The sequence below is a fragment of the Cyanistes caeruleus genome, chromosome Z, assembly GCF_971803275.1.
Source record: "Cyanistes caeruleus chromosome Z, bCyaCae1.hap1.1, whole genome shotgun sequence".
NCBI lineage: Eukaryota > Metazoa > Chordata > Aves > Passeriformes > Paridae > Cyanistes > Cyanistes caeruleus.
This window is the reverse complement of record NC_141732.1, coordinates 43,077,862-43,105,213: the sequence shown is the minus strand read 5'-3', so window position 1 is coordinate 43,105,213 and position 27,352 is coordinate 43,077,862. Positions and strand designations below refer to the sequence as shown.

The following is a 27,352-nucleotide window of genomic DNA, read 5'->3' as shown; positions in this document are numbered from 1 at the left end:
CAGAGATCCATGCAAGGACACCCACCTAGCCAAGGCAGTTTGAGAAGTATATTGCAAAAGTTGTTTTTAATGCCAGTCTTTCCAGCATGGTGCATTGGAAGCTGGGCATCCAGGCTGATTTGTAGACAGTCTGCTCAGTGCTCAGAGATCTGAGCAGTGATCAGATCTCTGATGCACTGCCCTTCCCAAGGTTTCCCAGGGGGAGGTGGAAGCAGGTTGTGCCTTCTCTGTGGTCCCCCACTCCCTGATACGTGCACCAACTTTTTATTGGGCTGTATTCTAGCTTTGTGCCTTTGTAATTTTGGCTTTCTGGCCTTCCAGAAAAAAAGGCTGGAGGGTTTAAGGTGTTGCAAAGTTATTTAATCCCTTTGTGTTTTTAAAAGAGTATTGTTACCTACTAGTTGTTTTCATGGGGGTTTCCTTCTGGAGTCAACAGTCTCTGTCAATATTAGTAAAGTGACTATACTTCTCCTTTACATGTTACCAAAGTCTGACTTCAAAATACAACCTTGCTACAGGCAGATGCAAAGACACATTAATCAATGAGGACAGTTTTTAGAGCCAGTGTTCCCAGACTTTGATTCAACTGGTAGGACTGCTTTCTGGCTACTCTGGATACTGGGCACTACATAACAGGACTAATTTGTAGCACAGCACCTTTTATTTAATGGTATACTTCAATGAAAATGTTCATTAGCAAGCCATATGTAAATATTTCTTTGGATGAAAGTGAAAAGCTGAGAATTTTATGAGGAGAATTCAGATGCATAGAATGATGGTATTTTCCTATTTAGATCATGGAATCATAGAATATCATGTTTGGAGGGGACTTTAAGGTCCAACTTTTGGCAAATGCATGGTCTAGACAAGACAGCCCAGCAATTTGCCCAGCAGAAAACTATTCAGTGTTGGGAAATCCAACACTTCCCTGGGGAGATTATGTCAATGGCTGACTGTTCTCATAGTAAAAATTTTTCCACTTGTGTCATGTGGAAAAATTGTCTCCCCAGGAGTAACTTGTACATATTATGCCTTGCCTGTTCTCTCTGACTCTGGGAAAAAGCAACTCTCCATTTTCTTTGTAGCCAATGCTTGAAATATTGGAACAGTCCCCCGCTATCCTGATGCATCTCTGGGAATAGATGGAACTGCAGTGTCTCTTTCATGACTAATTATAAAGCATAATGTCTGGAAACAAGGGATCTTCTTCTCTTTTGATATTAGCCTGTGAGATTGAGTAGGCAACATTGCAAGAGAACTTTGTTTTTTGTGATCACATCACACTTAAAATTTTCCAGTCTTTTTTTTTTTTTACTCAGCACTCTAGGTGTAAAATAAATTCACCCAGCATCTTGCATGACAAAACAAATACTCCATTACAAGATGAGATATGGAAAGGAACTGTTTCTCTATATTCTTATTGCCACAAACACTGTTCCCAGTATGGTGGTTATTAGAAGATGGTCACCATCTCTCTGAAAGACATGGAAAGTTAGTAGAATACATTAATCAGTATCCTCTGATCTGTAGGCTGCAGGATAATGGCTGGGGAAGCAAGACATGGGAGAGTGACAAATACAGCAAGAATTCTTGGAAGAGAAGGATTGCAAAAGCAGGAGTGCTGGTCCTGTCTTATGCAATAACGTGCTAAATTTGTCAGCATTCATGCTGAGCTGCCTGCATAGTTGCTGACATAGTTCTCATCTTGAGCTTGCACAGAGAGAAAACTTGCCTCTTGAACTATTGTGGCAGTAAGAAAAATGTCTCTATCTGCATTAATTGTGTATCTTAAAATAAGCTGATCATCCCTTTGATGATGGTGCAGGATATTGTTACAGAAGGAAGAAAATACAGCATCTTGCCTAGTTTAAAATTGAAGGTCTGTTATAATAAGGAAATACATACAAATCTAAATGAGCCCTAAAGTCCTATCACTTTTTGGAAAATAAAACAATAGTGTAGGAAATTCACCACCATTCTAATTGAAGAAGACTGTTTTTAGTCAGAGCAGCTGCACTACATGGACTTACAGATCAAAAAATACCCATATTCTATAGTTAAAAAGGCTACCAGCTTCACTCTTCATGAAAAGCAAGCTTATCTGAACAGGAAAAAAAAGTATATTTTCTCTCAAATAATTCACTGTTTGCTATCAAATTGTGCTGAAAAATCTCAGCAAACAATACTTGAACCTATGTAAAATGCCCCTACTAACAATTTTTTTTAAAACTGTAGCTTGTGTTTTCCCATATTTATGAATTTATGTGCTACTCATCCTTTCAAATAAACAGAAATGAATAAGTTTGCTAAATACTAGCTTACACAGAATAATATTCTGTTTCAAGTGTGACAATTAAAGGGCCAGAATTAAAGCATTTACTTAATTTGATAGGAGTGTTGACTCCTAGAATGCACAATATAGGAAAAAGAAATATTGTTTGGCTGAGTAACTTATTCCTTCTGAAATATAAATCTGAAAAAAAAGGATTAAACAATAAGTCAGAAGAGTATATAAATTGTTTAAATGTAAATGCACTCAGCCTCAGTCTCTTTTTAGAAACAAGTTTGATACAATAATTGAATAATCACACTCCAAAGCAAGCTCCTTTGAAGAGAGTTGGAGTAATGGATATCAGTGAACAATAATAGGATTCAAAAGATTTTCTCTGACATGAACTGATAATCCTGCCATCTTTTACAGCACAGTTATGTACAGAGTTGCACAGCTGGCACATTAGAATTTATAAGATCCAAACTGAATGGTGGGTAATCAGATAACTTCCATCTGGAGGGGAGAGGCCTGAAAATGAAGAAGAGTATAAAGCTGCCCAGTGTCTTTCTCAAAAAGGCTTCTTAAGGCTGATGGTTGCACAGACCCCTTTGGACCCCAAAAGAGAATGAGCTGAGGACTGATGCTCCACCTAATTTTCTTTCATTCAACAAACAGACAATACCCAAAAGACAGATAGGGATCAAAGGGCTCCTTCCGTTCAAGCAGCAAGAACTGTTTATTGTGAGCAGAGAGAAGGAGGCAGAGTAAGTATAAAATACAGTAGGTCTGGGTAGAAATAACTCTTCCTGAGTTGACAGAGTATTTTAAAGAATGGGATTAGGAATATTGTATACCCCTAGTTTTTCGCATCTTTCTTGGTTTTTAATGCATAGAGATCAGAGCACTGTTTTTATAGAAGCAAAAATTCAGTAACGTTAACTCCATTCAAGTTAAATCTCAGAATTTTACTAATAAAAGAATTTTCTGAATGCAAAGAATATAAAATAAATCAGCACACATATAAGAGTTTTCCAGTTTTATGTCATATTTATTAATGAAATGCTGTATTTACCCAATATAGCAATTATAAGGCAATAATCCACTACTTAGTAGGGATCAAGCTGCCTTTGTCCTTATATTTCCTTTCTATTCATTTGCTCAGGCTTCCACTCAGGAAAAAGTGCTAAGACTTATTTTATGTACACATTTTCTTCAAATTAAATATTTACATAATGAAATTCACAGAAATACTGTATTTGAAAATTTAGCTACTTATAAATTACACTCTCCAGAAAGAGTCCAAATAAGTGCATAATAGCAACTGATAATAACTATGTCGATTATTACTTTTTTCTACTAAATAGTCATTTTATCCTGACAGTAGGCAGAATATTGTATCAATTTATTTTCAGTATAAAATGATGACTGAAATCACCTGAACCAAATCCTATTTCATTTTGAACTAATTATGTCCTTTTGTACATTCTTTACTTAGATTTTGGAACTAAATATTCAGAATAAAATTATTAATTAACTAGTCACACAATAGTTGCCTCTTCATAATAGTCCAGTGACTGTTCTCTGACCTTTGCATCAACAGTACTGTAGGAAGTGCTTTGGACTTACATTCACTTTTAATGTATTTTTTGTACTTTAAGAGCAGCTGAACAATGTTAGCATTATCTTCTCATAATCCTGCACAGCAAGTCAGAGAAGAAAATAATAACTCCAAATTTCCAAGATAAATCCTCACTCAAGAACATCTGGGACTTGTCCTAGACACTTTTTCTGTGTACTGTGCTATCCAGGTGTACTTTTATCTGCATGTTACATCTACAGTGTAGATCTAGCTACCTTGCATAGCAGAGATCACTTGCTAAAAGACCTGAAGCTTTCTGACACCTGCTCAGATAGCCTGTAAACTACTGTCAAATTTGGACTTATGGAAGATTTTCTCTCTTGACTGGAAGGACCTATGAGGAAGAGGAGCATTACCAACACAGATGCGCTTTCCTTCTTGGGCATGTTTGGGATAGCAAATGCCTCCTTACACACAGCTGACTGGAGGGCAGGGCAGCAGCCTTGCTGTTTGAGGTAGACTCCCATCCTTTCCCTCCTGAGATGCTCAGAAGTGCCTTTTTGTGAGGAAACACACAGGCCAGGCTTTTCACTGGAGAATTCACTGACCTAGAAGCGCTGCTTTTATGGCCAGCATTAAGTGCAGATGATCAAATGCATAATAATTTGCAAAATGCAAGTCTTGTTCCACCCTATTTTGTGTTCTGAGGTACTAAACAGGAACTCATGCAGAGTTCTTTTAGAAACAGGGAACAGTTTTTCATAAAGGGCATGTCTCAATTTGTCCAAAGATCCTAGAAAACAGTAAGTGAGCAGTGTATTTTTGCCTGCTGTATAAAAGAGCTGCATTTGGTACTGTGGTTTATACTCTTTCAAACCTGTACAAGCACAGTGAGGTGGATTTTTTTCTTATCAAAAGAAGCACAAATTCAACAACAGGCTTTAAGCTGTGGGCTTTAAGCCATAACAATTTTTGAAACATACTGTGAATTGTAAAAATAAAAGAGATAACGCCTGTTCCTCCTGCAAACCTAACTTCAAATCTCTCCTACAGGCTACAAGCAAATGCAAACATTTGGCTCTGATACTGTTTTTCCTCTGCTGCATACATCACAGAGTTAGTGCAAACCAGCATGAATTGGAACTTCTATTAAAGGCACCAAATGCTAGCAAAGAAGGGCAGTTTGTAAGGGACAGGATGCAGCTGTAGTGAAATGCCCCAGGAATGGAAAGTAAGTGGTTAAGGAGCATGAAGGTACAGAGGGAGTGATGAAGAATGTAAGTGTATGTTTTGGGTCTTCCATTGTAAACATTTAGTCCTCTTCACCAGTTAATGACCAGTTTCACAGAACTTGCATTTTTTAATCCTTTAGTCAACATCCAAACCTGAACATTCTGTGCTTGCAGCAAATTCTGCAAACTGTTTTGAATTACAAAAATTATAGAGAATTTCCTTTCAATTTCTGCCTCATAGTATTTAACTCCTGAAGACATGAAGAAGATGTGACCTTTCTGCATCTAGACACTGAAACAAACTTGTGAACAGTTTGTCTGAGAGCACCAGTGTTTTACCATGATTCCTTATATCCTGGGAAAACTGCAGGATTAGGACTGGTATGTCCATCCAAAAGCTACATCTGCATCAAAGCACATGTGCACAGCTTCATAAGTCACTGTAGCATACTAAAAAACAATAAACAAAACAAAAAAACCCCACATTTGATTCTGCATTCTACAGTTTATCTGGTTTTTGGTTTAATGTTTTCTAAAGATCTAAACTTGGGAATATACCTGTGGCCCAATACTCAGACCACTTTAGACTCCCCAGCTATTAGAATTAGGCACCTGAAATGCATTAGAATGGGAATCTTGAACTGTTAAGAGCAGAGTAGTTCTAAGAGAAGTAAAAGTTATTTGATAAGGGGTAAAATTATATTCTTTATATAACTTTAAAAAGTTAGGGGTAAAAGGGGTAAACTTTAGAGGGAAGTAATAATAAGCAATTTTTAGCCATTTGCCTAGTACCAAAACTTTCTCTCTCAGAATCTTACACTTGTCGGTGGAGAACAGGATGAGCTCAATGGGCTCTTCTCCTTATTTCTTACCCACTTAGATGGCTGCTAGAAATTAGTTTCATTTTTTATAGAATTAAGTTTCCTTGCAAGTAATCTCCACAGAGATGATACACAGTGGTGAAGGATAGTAAAAGTCATCCTTAGATTCAGAAAGTGAAATATCTTAGTAAGACATTACTGAGCAAATTTCAAGGCCTTGCTGCACTTGAAAGGTGCAGCCTTTTCCATTGCTACAACTGTCCTTTTTTTTAAGTGCAAAACAACTGCAGTATTCCATCTTGTGTCAATAGGCAATGAGGAAGACATAACATGATAAATATTTTGTTTTACAAGCTGTTGCCTGGACCACATAAACACTGTAATGTTAGAATTGCCTAAAAAGCAACAAATGGGAGCAGGATGAGAGTTTCTGGAGAAGGAACCACTCTTCTTATGTTGTACAATTTCATCAAGCCATATCTGGGGCATGGCTTCTTGGAAGTCAAACCAACTTGTGGTAGTCCCATGGCAGGATGGGTGTCAATTGTACCAAGCCAGCATTGACAAACCTTTGTTAGCCTGGATGTCAGTTCCATGCACAAACATATTAGTTGCAGATCTCTCCTTTCCCTGCTATTAGGTCTTCAGACTGCATTGCTACTTTGCTGCATTTAACTTAGAAAAGCATGTAAATAACTCTTGTTTGAAACACAGTAGCATCTAGTAATACTAAAACCTCTGGAAATATTCAAGGTCAGGTTGGGTGAGCAACCTGGTCTAGTGGGAGGTGTCACTGCCCATGGCAGGGCTTAAAAATGGATGATCTTTAAGGTCCCTTTCAACCAAAACAATTCATGATTCTGCTACATGGAGAGACATGGAGCTGCTGGAGAGAATCCAGTGGAAGAACTGGAGCATGGGACTGAAGGATCTCTATTCTAAGGAAAGGCTGAGGGAACTGAGCCCATTCTACCTCAAGAGTAGATGACCGAGAGGGGACCTCATCAATGTCTATCAGTATCTGAAGCAGGGGGTTCAACAGCATGGATCCAGGCTCTGCTTGGTGGTGCTGAACAATAGCACAAGAGGCAACAGGCACAAGCTGATGCACAGGAAGTTCCAGCTGGACACAAAGAACTTCTTTATTATGCAAGTGAACAAGCACTGGAACAGATTGTCCAGAGAGGTTTTGGAATCTACCTCACTGGAGATTCAAGAACTGTCAGGACACAATCCTGTGCAATGTGTTCTGGAATGAACCTGCTTGAGCAGGGAGGTTGGACAAGATGGCCAATTGTGGTCCCCCCCAACCTTGCCCATTCTGTGATTCTGGGGCATGCAGAGGGTTAACAAATCTCTAAATTAAGTTGATAGATCCTGCTGTCACTACACCCTGGACAGCTGATTGTTTTCTAGTTCTCAGTCTTTTCCATTACACACATTTAAATTCCCTGTAAAAGAGGTGGAGGCACTTTCTGATCACTGATAATTTTCCCAGTAGGAAGCAAAACTTTTTTGGCATATAGTTTTCTGTGTTTACACAGTCATACAACTTAATTATTGACCGTGACACGATTTCTTGCAAGGCCCTACCTGTCTTAGACAGATACACCTTCTCTAGAATGATGATATTTTGCTGTGTATTAAGAGATGTTCTACTAATCTGGGATGTAGGACTTCTTGTTTGGATAGTTAGAGGTTAATGAATGGCTCATTGTTTTTTATGACGTGGGCTTCCTTTTCACCTCCTCAGAAATAAATCTATGTTTCAAAACATCTCTATGGAAGAGTGTTCCGTTGCCCTTTACCACTTTTCTGCTTCCCGTACCACACAGGTTTTTTCAGCACAGAAGGGTACGGTGCCATCCCTTGTGATTCTGTTAAATTCAGATCTATCACAAGACAGTGGAGGGTAGAAATTTTGCTGTAAATAGAAAGACATTGAGTTCACTGCTAGCGAATAACTTTGCAGTTGTAAAGTATTTGTCCCAAAACAACAACTAAGATTAGCTTTCACAGGATGAAAGAGCAGAGTGAATCACCACTAAAAGGCAAAGGTACTAATCAAAGGCAACTTTAGCAGCTTATTCAGTGAGCAACATTCTCTCCTCTTGGTAGAGAATTCCAGAACCTAACATAACCTACCTCTTTTGGAAATGAATGCCATCTCACAACCTGAACTGCACAGAAAGTGGAAGAAAATGCAATGTAGAAATTGTAGTCTGGCTGAAGGGAGAATGAAGCAGACTGAAAGAAGACAAAGTTATGTGTTGGACTAAAGGATCTAAACTGTATAGTTGAGCTACCTGTGGTGGTGGCTCCTCATAACTTCTAAGTACCCAGAATAAAATAATGAAAATATTCAAGCCTAACTAAAAGGAAAAGTGCTGTCTTCCTAAATTTCTGCTATGGGATAAAAAGGTTAAAAGAGAAAAATGGTGAGTAGGACAGTGGATTCACTCAAGTAACTTTACAGCTGGGAATGCCAAGGCTGAAGAATATCAGTGTGGGAAACCACATATTAAACCTACTGCTGATGGTGGAGGTACAACTGACCCTGAAGAAGGCTTCAAGCGTCAGCACTTTATTGTTCTTTAGTACAACCTTTTATACTATTCATCTCACATGTATTACACCTGTGTGCCCTCTCTACCCTTTTGTGATTGGTCAGGACACCGCAGCACTCCATATTTCATTGCCTTTAATACTGTTCACCTGTCTTACACAGGTGTAGCCCATCGGGGATGAGCAGCCCCATTCCCAATCACAACAAACTGTGTGCTTGCATACTGTTATTTATTTGTTTGGAGAAGTAGAACTTCTGTGTACAGATAACATAGGTGTTTACAGAGGGTTGTAGGCCCTATCCCAGACATGCCTGAGCTCCCTGTTGGGAGGGAGATCAAAGCAGAGGCCATAAAAAGCACAGGGAGATCACAGCATGGTGCTAAACTGTGCTCAGGCCCTGGATAAATGGACACAGCAGCAGCCCTGCTGCCCACTAGGACTGGACTGAGCCTGACAGCACTGGTGCCCTCATTGTTTCTCTGCTGCCCAGCCTTGTTTCAGGATCCTCCAGTTAGCAAGGTAATTGATACATTTATTCTTTGCATTTCATCTGTGGCTTTTTGTGGTAGCCCTCAGTCATCAGTGTGATGATACTGTTGAGTCACACAGCTGCACAGGTGTCAGGAGCCTGTTATCAGCAAACTTTCTCTAACAGACAGGCCTCATGAGCTCCAAGGTCTGGAAACAGGCAACAAACATAGTTTCATTCGGGACAAGACTTTCTCATCTCCATCCTTTCCACTCCTTCTCCCTACCTAATGAATGAAATTAAGATACCTGTTTTGATGGAGAAAAGCTTTTCAGCTGTTTTCTTAAGTGTTTAAATAAGAGTTTTTCTGGTTTTTCAAGCATTAGCTATACTATCCACTACCAGCTACTGTCTCAGTTTAGGAAGACAGGTGTCTGCTAGGGAGGGCAGGAGCCTCCCTTGGAATGAAAATGTAGACCCCTTCCTTCCAAATTACTATAATTTCAAAATCAAGGGGCTCTCAGGCAGAGATCAGGGGATAGGAATAACAGTTCTTTACTAGTATGTATAACGAGGCAAACAAACAACAATAACTACAGCATTAACAACAAAACAGAACCAGGGACCCCGTGACAGCTTTCTCGGCCGAGACAGGAAGGGATGGAGGAGAGGCTTTGCTTCACAAACCCCTCGGGCAGTCAGTCCCAGTGCTCCTGCAGGGCTCTGAGGAACACCCAGCTGGAACAGCAGGGATGAGCTGAGATCCTGGGCCGGTGGATGAGGTGGATCAGCAGCTCCTGGCACTGGCGCATCCCGGCATGGGATAAGGCCCACCAATGAAGAGGGAAGAAGGAGAAGAAGCAGCAGCAGCTCCGTCTGGGTGATGGCAAATTCCCTTCTCTCCGCAGCAACAGCTCCCAGCAAAGTGTCCTTCTCTGAAGATGAAGAAGCCCGCCAAACTGTCCCCGCCCTCCCCTTTTCCTGCCCCCTTCCTCCCTGGGCCCAGTTCAGCTCTGTGTTTCCCAAGCACCCAAGTACCCACAGTCAGGTTTTCCTCGCCATGGAGGAATGGGTAAAAATTCCACAAGTGAGCCAGAACTAAAAGAAGGACACCTAAGCCCCAACAGTAATTCACAATAGTCAAGAAGAGGAAAGAATTTGAAATGGATATTACTGTCCCCCTTTCCTTACAGAAGGTCCACTGGGGACCTTTTAAGATCAGTATAGGAGTCTTTGCTGAGGATTTCAATGGCTAAAGTAGTCAAGAGGTAAATCCTGGCAACTATGGGTATGACTTCTGTTCTCTTGTTCTTTTTTCCAGAAAAGTGTATGGAAAGGTTTCTCTCTTACAGTATGCAAACTGGGAATATATTGTAGAAACACCAGAAATTATCTCTTATGTCGAGATCATGGTGTTAGCCATTGGTCTTTTCTGTTAGAGGTGCCAACTTCATTGTTATATGAACAATTACATAAAAACTTGATGGTCCAATGTTTTGACTAATCTGCAAATACATAACTGAAGTTGCTCTTTGTGTCCTTTACAACTATATCTGAGGCAAAAAAATCCCCCAAAGATCTTTTGCTCTCAAAACATACGTAACCACTATGGAAATCTGCCTTATTTGATGGATTTGTTTTTGTTACCAACTTCCTGGATACCATCTACTTTATTCAAGAGTCAACACTTTTTTTCCATCACCCCATCACCATTACAAGCATCTCTTTGTCTCATTTCCATTTATCTGTCAGTGCCATTGCTCCTGTGTTTCCCTTCAGAGTCATAAAGAGCCAGGTGCTACAGTGTTCCCTCACTTTGTGATCAAGGACAGAAGCTTCACATCAGGCAAATAGGTTTATATGAGATGTAAACAGATTACCACCTCAGAGTGACAGATAAATGTCAGGAAGAAACAAAGTCAGGTGTCTGGTACTGCAGACTACTACTACTAGTGAGACTACAAGGTCACGTTAATGAGCCTTGTTAACAGATGAAATCAGAGGCCAGGAATTCATTATTGTCTTTGAGAAATAATGTCTGCAAAGTAGAATTAAAATAGGAAAGGTCTCATCATCCTTTTTACTAGGATTTTCACGGAAAATTCAGACAGATGCTACAGTATTCTTTCTAATTTCTAGAATCACTGAAAAGAGGATTTCAGACCAAGGCTCAAAGTTCCCTGGTGCCAGATTTGGTAGACCAAGAGCAGTTCATAACTCATAGTCTAAGGCCAGAGGAGGGAAGCACAGAGCTGTACTAGGCTGCAGCTCTTGCCCTGGTCTGTGGGATCAGGCAGTGCACTGAGTCTCAGCTGCCTGAAAAATCCCAGGTGCTGGGAAGTGTTCAAGGCAGAGAGAGGCTCTAGCAACCAAAAATAGCAACTAAAGTACAAGATGGGAAACCAAGCCAAATTAAGAGATATAAGGAGAGTAAACTGGATAAAATAGATGTAAGAACAAACGTACTATAGAAATAACTGAATAAATTTCAAGAAAAATGAGGGTTCCACAGTGTTAGGCTCTTCCAAATAGTCCACCAGTAGTTCCAGAATGGAGAAATCCCAGGGGAGCCAGCAAAACAAGTTTGCTGGGGGTTGATAAAAACCCTGACTGAAGGCCATAGGAAAAACCCTAATAAGCATGGAGAGCAAAACATTACCCACACTGCCCCCTGTTTAGTTATATGCAAAGGTAGGCAGAAAGTTCTTTGTTTCCCCTGTTATCATTGGTTTACTTTTGCTGCATTAATTTACATACCCCTAGGCATCTTTCCCTATTGGGCCCTTACCCTCAGACTCCACCCCTAGTTTAGTTCATCTGTTACTGTATTACCCTGACCCTTGCTTTTTGGCGCAGCCTCTACTGCTGTTCAAATTATGTGTTTGTTGTTTTCAACACTAAACTATTACTTTTTGGGCCACTAAATTGTGCCTGTTCTTCTGTTATTCTGCCACATTGTCCCTGTCTGGCCTGGTCTCAGGTTACAGACTCATGTTCCTCCCTGGAAGACTTCTATAATCTCTATCATTTCCTCAGGATGTCCATACCTTGTTGAGAAACAATATAGATAGTTCAGACTAAGGAACTGTGGCTTACTTGCCAGAACTGTCTACAATCTTTAATAAACATAGCTGGTGCAGCAGATATCATAGACACCTCCATGTAGATAAATAATGTGAAAAAAAAATGTGTCTTTTACCAGTTTCACATTGGAGTGAGGGAGAAAGAACTGCTAAAAAATTTAGATTTTTATATGTTACTATTTCCCTGGAAGCAAAACACTTTGTTCACCACAGTATCACTCATGTCTTTTACCTCTCTGTTAACACCACAAATGAAAGTGTGAAGTGTGGATTTTACTTGACCACTGTAGAATGCCAGGACTAATTTTTAACTACCCATAGCCCAAAACTCCTGAAATTCTGGAGGTTACTGCATGCACATGTGGAGTCACAACCTATCTCTGCTCAAGAGTGGAGATTCTCTCTTGTAGCACTGACAAGAACTTACATTTCTTTCCAGGTTCTTTAGTTATGATCTGATTTTTATTTTTTTTAAATCTAGAATCATATTATTTGTCTGATCTTCATCTTTACTGTTTTTTTATTTCTGACCCCTGTAGCTTAGCTCAACTGTCTATAGTATCAAACCTATTTTATTGTCAAAGGCCACATTTTGAATTAGGATCAAAAATGTTCATGTTCCCAGCAAAACCAATTTTCATCTGGAGAATGAAGAACTTTTTTGTGTCTACACACAATGAAGGCTTTTTTGTGTCTACAGCACTATTTGTCTGGCAAGGTTATGTGCTTTTAAGTTAGCACTAGCTTTGTCTTTGCAGTAGTATCTATATTGCCATATACCAGAATCAGTAATTTAAATTAAAAATGTCTCTTCCATTTTATGAAAATTTATAAGATACTTAATGTAATATCCCCTCTGTTTTATTGTACAAAGTCAGTATGTTTTTGTTGCCCTATTCATAACCTGAAGATTTTAATGTGTGTTCTTCCTTTTCAGCCAATATCATCTAAATGCAGTGGTTTTAAGAAGGTCCAGATCAGTGACAGCAGGCGTGACCAAGACATCATGTTATTAAATACCATCTTACATCATTGACAGGGCAGAGGGAAAGGCACTCTTGCTCTTCAAAGAAGCAGCAGCCCTTTACAGTCAGGAGAGCAAGCATGGCTATGGTTGTGGCAAGGGTCCTTCCACCATTGTTGTTCATGTTCCTGGGCTTGGTGAGCATTTTCCATGGATATCACCCTCTCTTTGTACACTTTTACTTGTTACTAGTATTGTTGCTATAACTGTTTGTTTTCTTATTTCTGTTTCCTGTAAATTGTTCCTATCTCAACCTGTGATTTTCACATTTTTGTGCCTCCAGCTCTCAACTCCATCCCAGAGAGAGATGGTGAAGGGGAAGTATGGTGAGCAAATGAGTGGTGTCTCATTTGGGAGTGTCTTGGGGAGGGACACTGAATTCTAAATCATGACAACTGGTTATTTTAAACTGTGAATAAATGCACGTGAATGCATTTTAAACTGTGAACAAACTAATACCAAGGATAGCAGAGATAATGAAATAAACAGAAATTTTTGGTTACCCATCTTGTCCTGTTTGGTATCCTCTTTGTGCAATAATAGTGATACTGTGGTAAATTATCATTTCAAAGGGAAACTGTTAATAAAAGTATTTTCTCTTCCACAGAAGTTTCAAATGGAAACAGTAGCTTGACCAAAAGTTTTAAGACCAAGGACTCATGCTACAGTTATTCTTCTACACAGATAGCATTGTCTTTCTGTGTTGCTACGTCGGAGCAAATTACAGCACCACCTACTGTGTGTTTACCTGCCAAAGCAGAGGATAACAAAACCTCACTACATCAATTTCACCCCTTCACTTGCTTGGTAGGCCTGATTTAAATCAAAGTCTCCGTTCACTAATCCTATTGCATTTGTGAGGAGTGTGTAGACCTGAGGTTCCCTTCTCTAACCTGAGAAGAGCATAGGCAAAGCAAATTGCTTACTCTCAGGTGCTACAGGAATTTTGCTTCTCTGGGGTTTTGTTCTTCTGGGCAGTGTGCACAGCATGACCTGGTGAGTACAAAGAAAAAGGCTAGACATATGGCTTTACACTGTTCAGGCACAATAACTACTTAAATTCCTTTTTATTCTTAGGAAAGTACATTTGGAAAGTATTGTTTTAAGAGTTATTTCTTTCTTTTCTGTGCCATTGCAAAACCAATCTTTTTCATTATTAAAGCTCAGTGAATGCTAATATCTGTACAGGCACTGAGCACAAAGTGGTTCCTGCCACAGAGAACTCCCCCATGACTCACTGAAGCTGGTGGGACAACTTTGCAGTTCTTTTCACTGTGGTGAAGAGTAGAAGGGCAGAACTCATATGGACAGTATTTTTTATATAAACAAGTCTCAGAAAAAAAGTCATTCAGGGATGTTGCTATGATACAATAATCACATAGGCTCAGTGTCACTCAGGGAAGTGCACTCCCTGAATGTACACTAGGGTTTCCGGCAGCCCACAGGCAGACACAGTTCCAGTATTTACTAAAACCTACCAATCTAACAATATGTTCATTTGCTGAACCCTAAACAATAATCAGTGCTGAAGTAGAGTAGCTGTAATGTATAATGTGGATTATATCATTATTTTGGAGTTAAAGACAAGAATGAGCATCCTATTTTTCTTCTTTGTACCAGGTTATACCTGTGATGACACCACTTTTTTTCCCCTATTACACCAGTGCTACTATAGTGCAGCACTGTAATGGAATTTTGATTTCAGACTGTCTTTTGGTCCCAGAAGAATGACACCTATGTAAGGCAGACTAAAAAATAACTTTTAATAGTCCGATAAAACGATAATGCTTGCTAATCCTTAGCATCTACTTCTAGTCCCAATTGCTCAAAAACTGGCACTTAGGGGAAATTCCTATGGAGTTTAATAGAGAATGACAAGCTTTCTATAGAATGGCTAGAACTACCCAGAGAGCACTTTAACAGGGTTATAATTCTCCATTCATAGCTATCAGCTGCACTAAATTTCTATGGAACCGTACTGATTTCTTCCTTGTTCAATTCAGTAAGACTTTTCCATAGAAAAAACATGCACACTTAAGCCAGCCTACACAGATACAAGGCAGGGTATATCTGCATTGTTTAACAGGAGTTAAAATTGCTACTGTTCTGTTACATACAAGGTGGGAGGGCTCTGCTGCATAAATTCCAGGCATTTGATATTCAACAAAAATCAGTTCATACTCAATACACTTTGTTTAAAAAAAAATTATAAGTTAGGTATAACTAACAGCAACCTAAAAGTACTCCACAGTATTCACAGAGGTATCTCTAATGATTATCAACCTTAGAAGAAGAAAAGGAGTGGATTTGTGCCTGCTATATATTATTGCTAGGGTACAGTAATAGCAGAAGTGCATTTAGATGCTCATGGTTAGTACTTAAAAAAAAAGTACAAGTCTGAAAAAAACAACATGAAGTTCTGTACAAACACACAGGAAAGCCATGCTCGTTTTAAGCTCCATTAACAACACAAAGGGATAGAAGAAGCTGCTATTCCACTTGACACTAGCAGCAGTGCCAAGACTCACTCATATCAGAGGGCCTGGGCTTCCTGCCAGAGGGCCTGCCAGCAGGAAAACTGGTAGTGATGTTGTGAGAACAAGAAGAACACATAAATATTAAAAGTAGATACCAGGCCAAAAAAAAGCACACAAAGTTGTCCCTGCTTTTATGCAGTAAGAACTCTGAGACCAAGTTTTACTTCTTCAGTGTCATGGACACATAATTCAGTGCCATTCCATCCAGATACAAGTGTTGTGGTTTCTGTAAGCAGTGATTTCTGTATCAGAATCTTGTCCGCTGGACAGAGTCCTTAGATTGCAAATTCATAATTTTTAGGCAAGACACTTGAAGAGAGAGTGAAAGTTGGTCTCAGAAAATTTCTTAGCAGCACTGATTCTTGCAGATGTTTTTTCTGGACAAAGGCTGGTGGAGCACAATATGACCTAAGGAGATTTCCCTCTTTGCCAGACATTTTCATCTCAGGTCACTTAACACGTGCTAAGGTTTGTTTGCAGGCTTGTTTGCCAACAAAGATGAGGAGGTGTGTGCTCCAAAGCTGTATGAGTAAGGTCAATGCCAACCACAGGCTTCTCAACTCAACAACCACAGATCCCTGCATGCAACTTAGGTCCCCAGCAGCTTTCCAAAATGGTCCAAAGGTGAGCAATGCCTGCCAATCTAGTCTGCTATAAATATATACTACATATATACAGTGAAAATGTGGTAAATCAATATTTCTGTACCTCCCAGCCTCATAGGTGCTTCTAAACTGAGTTTTTAACAGAAAAGCATCCTTGTCTCATCTTATTGGGGTATTGGAGGGAAAAAAACCCTTAGGGTCCTATAACTGTGTTTAGATTTCTCTTCTGTCAAATTGAGTCCCTGGTTCTTATTTGTTCTTCTCTGTTCTTGTTTCAATTTTGGGTCTGGTTTGTTCATGGTTTGTAAAAAACTAGTCATACGGAGAGAAATTGCTTTGTTTGAATCAATGTCTCTTGCTGTAGGTGTGATGCCTTTCTTCACTAAATTTGTATTTTAACTATCAATATTATTGGTGTTCCCAGAGGTTTTTGTTCATGGAGCTCAGAGCATTTTATAGCAGCAGATACCTCTTTTGGAAGATCTATGCCAGAAAAAAGGTGTGGGAAAAGATCCTTTTAATATCATACAAAAAGCTTGCAGATATTTCAAAATACACAGTCAATATAATAAAAAAAATAGAATTACACCTGGTGTAGAGCTAAAATAGTATAAACATAAGTATGCAATTGAAATTAACATCATTTTGGAGCAAAGAAATAGCAAATGTTATTTCCATAGTGCAGGCGTTAGGAAAACAGGGTGAGATAAAGCCTGAAGTCATGAAATTAATATGTCTCAAAGGGGAAATGAGGGAGCAGATCTCCAGTACTGGCTAATACTTAGCTCATCTAGGTAGTAGATCACAATGCTTATTTAAACCCTGAAGAGGGAAAGAAACCCAGAGCTGGTCACTCTTCCTTGTATCAGCAGCTTGTCTCCAGCAGACAGTGCTGATCCCAGGGCTTTGGCAGGCATTGCAGGCACAGAACCATGCAATATTAATCTGGCATTCTGATAAAAGACTTTACTTCTTCCTGAAGATGCAGGATTAGCACTGTTCCTTAATTTAATGTTACTCCAAGGCTTTAAGCTTTCTCACACAGAAAATGTAGAAAATTGGCTCCCCAAACACCTATTCACCATCCCAAGCTGCTGCAGTTTCTGAAGTGAAATGTTGCTGCCAGGGTGTCTTGTAATGGCCATCAAAAACTTCTTCAGTAGCTTTAACCACATGTAATTATTTTCATTAATTTTTTATCTGCATAGCATAGAAAATGGTGCAGGCCAAATTCTGACCTCAGTTACATCTTGTTAAATCTCAAGGAACACTTCAATAGCTGTAAAAGGAATGTAAACTCTAAGTGGTCTGTAGCCTGAACATCAAGAACATAAACAGGAAATTTGCTGTCACTTCACACCAAGTCAATAAAGCTAACAAAATCATACTTCATTTCTTTTAAGAGAAATGTTAGTGGCCACAAACGTTTCTTTTTCATATTTACAAATATTTCTGTACAAATGAATACAAATACAAATGAACAAAATACAAGCAAAGAAGAAAAAGGTTTGTCAAAAATGTGATTTCTGCTTTTGTGATAGTTTTGTATCGAACCCTAAAAAAAAAAAAAAAAAATCTGTTCTTTGTTGCCATAGCAATGGATTCCCAGGGTGAAATTATATCATACTGCCTTTCTTCTAGGTTTCTGCTATGTGCTATCACCACCCACTCTCCTTCATTACAGTCAATAATCAACAAAATCTCCCCGCCCCCAGCCTTTATTCATCTGCATATTTTGAGGTGGAGGATGCAATAGTTATTGTTTTGACAGGTGTAGAGGAGCCAAGTGAATTCTCAGTGTGCTGAGGAAGCACAGGATGTGCTGCCTGAAATGTTTCCAGTCCAGTCCCCTTTGACAACGCCTGTGAGCAGCTGTCCATCCTCAGTCTCGTATCTCTTCTGCACATGCACTAACTTCTGGTGTCAGCTCCACAGCACTGCACTGTGTCTCTTGGGAGGGATGGGAACAAGCACCTACGCTAGCCTGACATTGCCAAAACTATGTCAAATTTGAAGTAGAACCCAAATTTTCTCAGGTAAACTGCTGTTCCATTAACTCAGTGCGTCACCTTTCCCCTGCACCACAACAACTTCAAAATTAACACCTCCATAGCAGACCAACAGGCCAAGAAGAGCTTGCAGAACACACTCCAAAGTCTGAACACTAGAACACAATGCAATCTAATTTAAACAGGCTTGTACCAGGAAAAAAAAATAAAATGAAATTGCGGCTTTCATGTAATTATTATGAAACAATGCACAATTTCCACTCTCACGCTCAGTATGTAGCCCTACATTTGAACTGTATGGATATTTCTCCAAGGCTGATTCACATGTGCCTTTTCTTTAGCACTAAATCCCTCCAAGTCAAGTGGTTAAATTAAACAGTTAATTCATGTTAAATACTGTCGTGGTTTTAAACCAATAACTAAGAAAATTACTTATTTCTTGCTGTGAGATATGGATTAAAGGAGTTATTTTCAGGACTTCATTGTCCATCTCCATAGTTTTAACAGAAAGATATTTCAGCTTAATTAAAGCATCTTCTTAATTCTCTACCTTTTCTGAAGCTTCTTTCCTGTCACTGGTAGTTTATAAAGTCTCTTTTCATGTTGATCACTCTCTTTTTCTCTCTCTGGATAAAAAGATTAATCCGCAAGTCTCATCTGGGTAATGAAAGAGTTAAAATCTTGCCCAGGCTTTTGTAGCTGGTTCGGAGATCTCTGCCGAACAGGAGCTGGAGCCGTCTGCGATGGAAGGTTCCTCATAGCTGCTCTGGAGAGTGTGGCTGTCTCCGCTTGCTGCAGGTCCTGAGCTTCTCTCCCTCTTCACTGGGCAGTTTCTAGTGAATGTAGTTACAGCAAAACCTGCAGCCGAGCCAGAGATCGGCTCGGCTCGGCCCGGGCCCGAGGAAAACCTTCCCCAGGCCCCCCCATCTCCCGGCCGGGAGCCGCTGGGCCCGGCCCCGTCCCCGCCCGGCCGCATGGCCTGGGCAGGGAGGGAGGCCTGGAGCTCCGCCACCCTCCACAGCCAGGAAACAAAGAGAACCCAGAGAGCTCTGCTTTTACACTTTAAGGTAGGGTTCACAAGTTGATCCCACTTTTCAATGGCCTAAACTGCTGTCAATTCCTAGCAATGACCGATAACTGGTCAGGAGAAAAGACTCCAGGCAGTTCCCAGCAACTTCAACTCCCTTAAAGGTAAAGTAACTCCATGACAAATACTGACCTTGTTCAAATACTCCTGGTTCGATTACTTTAGAGGATCAAACCAATTTATCATAGTGATTAACAGCAACTGAAAAACTAGCCCTGGATAACTTTCTGGCATTTAATATTACAGAATAGTTTTCCCTTCATTTGGAATAGAGGTTAGTGTTCTCTGGTGTTTCTTCATTCTTTCACTACTCATGAAATACAATGCAGCTGCAGATTTTCCAGGGCCATGGCAGAGACATGAGCTTCCTCCTTCCTCCTCCTCTAGTCCTAATCCTTTTCCATTACCACCGCTTTTGCTCCAGAGTCAGTGGTCCTGGCTGTGCAGCTGAGTCACCAACCCAGACATCTCTCCCACTTGGATTCAAGGCAGTCTCCCCCTCTGAGCAATATTCACCAGGTTTTAAATAGTTAGTTTTTCATATTTAATCTGAATTTCCTCTTACGTCTTTTTTATTCTTTCATCCTCACTAGTTTCTTTTTCTCATTAGCCAGATAGTAAAATATGTTTCTTTGTTTAAAAAATGGTATATAATGTTATAAATAGATAAATAAAAAGATAAATAAAGAAAAAAGGTGCTTTGAAAGTGCTTTGCATAGTATTATGCATTAGGTCTTTGCAATAGCCTGATAGCTGAAGGTCATGTCTGCATGACAGAACTCTTTCTCCTTGCCTGTCAGTTAAATTAGTTGCTAAATATGGTTTCAAGTACAAGACACATCATTGTTAATGCATGTCTTTGTTAATTCAAGAATAAGATGTTCTGAATGCTTTCGTCCCATTTATTAGCTCTTTGTGGATACAATGGTATCTATTTTAGCAATACACATATAAATAATGTATAATTTTTGTAGTGTGAATAGGAATGAATCATGATGCTTATGAGAATACTAGAATGACATTATGTATTTTAATGGTAGACCCATGCTGCTCCCTATGTCTTGAAGTCAGGGTGAGATTCTGGATTTGAAAAGCAGTCCCTTTATTTAAGCACATAAGTTTGACTTTTACCCTTTATTCTACAGGTTGCTGCACACTCTCCCAGCAGAGTGATTGCAAACTCTCCAGCCTGCACTTATGTAAGCAGTGATTTACTCCACCAGATTAAGAGTTCATGTTGTTAGGTCTAGCATCTAGACCTCCAGATCTGCTTTGGTGAATCTCAGTTTCAGATTCCTACAAGTCTCCATGCTAATGGGCGGCTGTGACAATAACCAATAAATGATTTTTATTTTTTTTTTCCAATACAGCAGTACCCCCACTTGTCACACCTCTTCTGTTTGTAGCTGTGAAGTCTCTAGGGTATATGAAGAAGGAAAATGCTTCAGGGACTCAGGATGTAAAATCCTGCTAGCACAGCTGAGTATCTAGGTATATGGCTGATGCTTTTTCTTTGAAAATTGTACAGAAAGAAAATATAAAACATACAACAGTAACCCATCCACCCTAGTACCTGAACTCACTAAATCACTTGTTCAGCTTTATTTGTGATACAGTAATAAATCACTTTATGTGATAAAATACTAATTTAATTGAAGGTATGCTGAAAAGGATTAATTCAGCTGAGAAAAATGGTTTTGACCCTCCTTTCAACATAGTCTGAACCACACGAAGTGCTCAGTACTGGCCCTCAACACTACACATACACCCTGTCTTGGTTTGGAAATTATTATTTTGTCCCACAGTCCTTCCTCTACCATTTTTACTCCCAGCTACACCAGCAAAGAGGTGCTATGAGGTAAACTGTCAGACTGTCTGATCTTCCAAAGGTTTTTATAGCCATCCACAGCAAGGTGGGACATGCTTAGGTTGAACTAAAAATACAAGTAGGTAAAATAAAGTGGAGGGGGAGGGTCTGGGGAAACAAAATTCAGCAGGGAATGGCTGAGCATCACAACCGGTACCGCTTGCACTAGGCAAACTTAAAGATTGACCTCAGAAACTGTAATTTCATCAGGGCAGACTTTTTTCTATGCCATAGGAAACTTCAATTGACTTGATTAGAGTATTTGGATCTTAATCAGCTCTCCAAGATTATGTGTCATTTACATAACAGAAGCCTCTTGTGCTTTTTTCCCTTTTGCTTGATGAGTCTGCCAGTTTGCAGAAGTTTGGTTGTGCTTCTGCTTAGCTCTCTGCAGGGCATACACACACACACAGAGAAGCACTCAGAGTGTTGTGGGCAGTACCTGGGCAAAGGAGTAACACACAAAGGAAACTGAGTACAAACTTCCAATTTCTGTTCAGAAATTAATCACAATTGTTTCATTGTCTGCTGTACATGTAAGCAAGATAGGCAGGTGGAATGTATGGGCATGAAACATGCCAAACACGATTACTTTATCTCCCTAACATCTAGATGACAATTCTATACAACTCCTGTTTGTTGTAGATTCATGCTCAGGGTTGTTTCAGAAATGCCCAAACACACAGAGCAAACACTGCAAAACAGTCAAATGGACAGCTTTTTTTTTTCATATGCTGATGATTTCACACATAGCCATTTTACAAATAGCTGGAGAGTGCTACTCCTTTAACACTCCACCTATAGTTTGTCAGGGTGCCAGGCAGCTGATGGGTTCATCCCAGCTCATGATTTTCAAACTGCTGCCCTTGATTTCCCTGTATTTTGAGGAACCTGGATCATGTACTAATCCCACAAAAGAAGTCTCCCACATTTCTACCTTTAAATATCACCTGCTATATATGTCCTGGTTTAGCACTAGTCTTGCATTATAGCTTTTCTCCAATAAAAATTGTCACAGGCACATGCAAGCCTGCCAGTGTGAAGACTGAGTTTTGGATGAGCGTACAGATTTGAGATTCCTGTGGTAAATGTGCTTTCAAAACCAAATCGATAGTAATGCTTGCTGTAGTAACAAGGTATTTATTGTGGACTCCACAGTGGTATATGTGTCATGCCAGACCTCCTGAGACAGGAAAAATCTGGGGCAGCAGTTAAAAGCATTAATGATTTTAAATCCAGATTTTCACAGTGCATCCTCAAAGGAAACACTGTCGTGTAGGTGTCTTGTCTCATGGTATCTGACAGAGACAATCTTAGAGTCAAACTGGAATAAGGAGTTAAGTGTTAGGATAACATCTTTTTTCAGTCATCATCACTTATTTCAAGTCTGATACTGTGCACATCATGCAGATCCTACAGACATTCTTCGTGTACAGTTTAGTCATGTTTTGCTAAAAAAGAAAAATTATTCTCAGCAGCTAAATATGCATCCATGGTTTGGGGATTAAACCCTATATCCAGCCTGCACTTCACATGACTTATCTGTAAAATGATTACATTAAAGAATGATTACATTAAAGAGTACTCAGCATTTATTTCTAAGGATAAGGTTATGACCAGCACAGTACCATACTGTTCCAAAGGAATTTGAACCCACAGGTGGCTTTGAGCCCACAAGCAGGCAAAGAGCCAAGGCCACGTGTCAGCAAGCACATTTACCTTCAACACATGACATCAGCAGGAAAGTGGTGTGGGAAGTTTGGTGGGTTACAGCACCAAAATAAACTACCACAGGCACTATCCCAATCTCTTCTGCCTTTCACATGGGTTTCTGTAATGCTGGTTCTCGTCTGTGGTGAGTGCATGGAGAACCTGTTCAGTATCTACAAGTAAAATTACTTTACACCTAGCTGTTACAGAGGTGTAGGAAAGGATAATTAAAGAAAACAATGCTTGCAAAGTATTTGGGGAGCACTGAATTAAAGACATTATATAAACTTAAGTTCCCTTATTCAGTGGTTTCTTTTATATATATGTATACTTTGATTTCCTTGTTTCTATACTGACCAGAATTGTACAGCCTCCCTTAAAAAAGAAAAGAGAATAAATAGACATAAAGACAGGACTGGAAATGCTACCTCATCTTGTCATCCAATACCCCATGAAACTTACTGATCTGAGTAAATGTGGTTTTGTTGTATCATATATTACTGATAGGTCTGATGAACTTTTATATTTCAAAGCTGAGTGGCAGTAAATCTAGTATCTATTGCGTAAAAGCTGATGCAAATCCCATTGTTTTATCACAGCAAATATTATAAAATTTATTATTAAACATGCATATCACAATACTGAGATGCCAATCAAGTTCAAAGTTTATAGTGCAATATACAATACAAATACATCCCTCATTTTCCCTGTAAAATTCTTGAGGTAGCATGTGAATTACCAAGGGTTTCTAGCGAGTGCTTTCTTGACTTCTTCTTTCAAATGTAGGTTTAGAATATCCTTTGGCCTGACTGAAGAAAAATTACAAAAAATGCAGTTACATATTTGATTTGCTTTGTTTTTGTAGGAAATCAAACTCTTTGAGCTCAGAATTAAAAAGTAAAAAACCAAATTATTTAGTCGTGCTATTTTAGAACATACATATTTTTGCACCATAGAATGTTATCCTGTGTTATCATATATACAACAAAAAGATTTACTATTAAAAGTGATATTTTAACTAAACTTAAGAAAATAAACATCTACGTTACCAAAATTATACATTAACATAATCTTTGTCAAAATGTTTTGACTTGGAGTAAACATTCTTTTCAGAAAGAAACTGTTCTGCCAAAAAATTAAAATCAGTCATCTGCAGATTATTTTCTATTAAATAAACATACAATAACACAGAGACCAAACCTACATGTGAGAATTATTATAAATCAAAGGAATGTAATTGCTATTTAGCCCTGATTTTGATTAGTGATTATACTTGGGTCATTTGTCAAAGGTTTTTGTGATCATAGTTGAGCTTCAGGGAAAATGATCCATCCACCACAGACCTGAGTCTTCCTGTTTCCATCGACAGCTTGCATATTTCAGTGGAGAAGAGCGTGTGTTTGGGTATGTACATGGTATGGGTCCCTGATGAATAAACACAGGAGTTCATAGGTGCTAGGTTAGCTGTAAGTCTCTTGGGAGATGATTTTTTTTCTTATTTTTCCCTGAGGAACTGACATAAAAATATAGAGAATAGAAGAGGCACTAATCATTCTGAGATGCGTCCAGAACAGCGACGCTGATAATTTTTTATCAACTTTATTCCTATGTGTCTTCCAGAATACAGCAATTAAATGAATATTTGCAATTTTAAACAACACAGTGTTTTGTTTACTGATTGAAACGCTAAGGAATTATCTCCCCTCCTAGAAAAATTTACTCTGCACTACTTAGTTGAGTCTAGTTACTGCACTAAAAGTACTGCCTTGTGAGGCTAGACATCCTAGCTTGTCAGCAGCTCCAGGCCTTTGTGTATCAGTGTTTTTAGTCTACTTTCTGAGTGATGCAAGATCTAATCACAAAAATCACTGGCACACCTGGAGAAACTTTTGTAGTAAAAGTGCTTTGGGTTTACTAAAACTCAGTGGCTCTGTGACACCAATTGTCACCTTCCAATTATGCTATCATCCCTGGTGTTTATGATGGATAAGGAAGCTCAATTTTTGGGGACAGTAACTAGACTGCTTTGTAAGAAATTAAAATAGGGATGGAAAACCTATGAATCAGCAAAGGATATCACACATAACCCAGGAAATTGCTTCTATATTCACACTGAAAACAAATGCTAATCTCATAAAAAGAAAACTATACGCAGAAGAAGCAATAGCCAGCCTAAGTAATTTATGTTCTTTGCTGTAATTAGTCTTATGTTATTAGGAGAGATGTATTACCTGGATGTCAGAAAATAATCTGACAGTGATTTTCAAAAGATTTATCCTGAAATGGTACACTTAGTATGTCTCCTTGTCTCTTAACTTTGTGCAGAAAAGGCTGTGTAGGTTCAGGAGCCAAGTGGCTATAGAGTGCTATGAATCACTTGACTTGCAGAAACAATGTAGCTTTTTCTCTTAACACTGCTTGGGGATACACATACTCTGCAAATTTGATTCTTTGTAATATTGACTGAAAAACAAAACACTTGCTTTTCAATTCAACAAAATGTACACCAGACACTTTCGGTAGTAATCTGGCAGGCACAAATCACTCCTTTAAAAACACACTTCTTGTTACTAATCTTGCTCCTGAGCCTCTTTTACACTGAAATAAGCACACTCACTCCTGAGTTACAATGGTGTTAGTAAGGAGTTATTATTTTTTATTATTTCTGTTATATTACAATAAGTGAAATAGTCACACTGGCTTGAAATCATGGAACCGTGAAATCATGGAGATTCTGCCACCAAGTTATTAGGGCTGAATTTCATCCAGTATGCTATTAAACCTGTAAGTGTAAACCACAACCATAATTGCTGATTTATTTTTGACAGGATTTTAGAATTATTTATTCCATTTACTACATGTACAATCCAATATAACTCTCATGAACATTGATGAGCATTTTGAAGGCATATAAATGGGACTAGGTTTTCACCTAGACTAACTCTTCTGAGACTGCCAGAATGAGCCCCACCAGGAATTGGCAAGCCCTTTAAAAGTGGACTGCATCGACAAAGCCAGGTGAGTACTTCTCTGAAGAAACAGGAACATTGCTTCTGTTGTCAAACCTCTTCTTCTGTACCTGTGTATACCGTGGCATGGATATGCTGTTGTGTCTGACTTCACTCTAGTGGAGCATGGCTCCCCCTCATGCGTACAACGTGGTGACCTCTGCTGTTGCTGCTGCAATAGGAGTATTCAAACACACCCCTCTGGTCCTAAGGGGCCTGGACAATAGAATTCAGGCATCCTAGACCTAGATGCTGTTGCAAGATTTCCACTTTCTAATACAATTACTTAATGAAAGGGGAAAGAGAAATATTTAAGCAATTAATTTTTCTGTTGTTCCTTTGCATCTTGGTAATTATCTCAGTTATGGTGTATTGATTCCAAAGTGGACCTGCTTTGCTTGAATCAATAGCAAAATTCCATTTCCTTCAGTTGAAGCAGGACTGGGACATAAAGAGTAATACTGAATTACACATTTGAGCACTGCTTGCAATGCAAAATACATACAAGGTACAAGGAATGTTACTCTTGTATGAGCTCAGGGCTCCCATAAAACATACCAGAGCAAAGAAGTGTAAAAACACTGAAGATCAAGCCAGGTTGGAGAGCTGGAAATTCCATGGGCTGGCTGCACTGGTTGTCCTTATTTTCAGCAAAGAAACAATCTCCAAAATCAAAATGAACTTTTGAACCTGTACCCAGTGTTTGTTAAAAGCCTGGAGCTGTGTTGAAAATCTGACAGCCTAAACTGTGTGAGTCATGACTTTGAAAACCTGTTAAACACAGAAGATGGGTGGAAGAAAAGGCAGAGCATCCATACTCCTGCATCTTTGGCTATAAATGAAAGAGGGGTGCATAGTTTTTAATCTAAACTCAGACTGAGATGCAATCATGCTGCCCTCTTTGCAGGTGGTCTTGTGTAACTTCAGCAATCCAATCAAATACACTCCCTTCAATTTACAGATGACCTCAGTGGAGGCAAAAAACATTTTTGACACTTGCACTTTTCTGTAACTCACTCAGAAAATATCAGGGATTCTGTACTTGTTGACCTGTATCTGAAGGCTAGGCTCTTTCAAGTGCTAAATCAAGGAGGAGTGAAATCATATGAGTGCATTGAACTTCCTATTACCTTTCATGAGCCATTCTTTCTCTGAGCACCTCAGAAGTTCAGATGGAACTTAAAAATTGCTCAGTTATGTGACGTCATATACCCTTCAAAGGCTGAACAAAATGGATGGGAGGAAAATAGAGCTACTAAACACTTGTCTTCAGGATGTAATCGGTACTCAACTTGGCATGGGATCAGTACACTACAGAAAACGTGAAGTGCTGGGAAATCTGAGCCAGAAAAGCAACAGAAGCACATAAGAGGACAGAAAAACATCAAATGTAAGGTGCAACACTCTGTAGAGATTAAAGACTGTGCCTTATATTTTTAAAAAGTGACATTATTGTGGCCTGGTAAGAGAATAACTGCGAA

At 39.2% G+C, this 27,352-nt stretch overlaps 1 long non-coding RNA gene across 1 annotated transcript; it reads left to right on the top strand.

The window, feature by feature from the left end:
- Positions 1-8,634: 8,634 nt before the first annotated feature.
- Positions 8,635-13,548, top strand: LOC147648394 (uncharacterized). The gene is made up of 2 exons (XR_015280676.1): positions 8,635-8,991; positions 12,962-13,548. It is a non-coding gene; the product is annotated as an uncharacterized LOC147648394 (long non-coding RNA).
- The last annotated feature ends 13,804 nt before the right edge of the window (positions 13,549-27,352 follow it).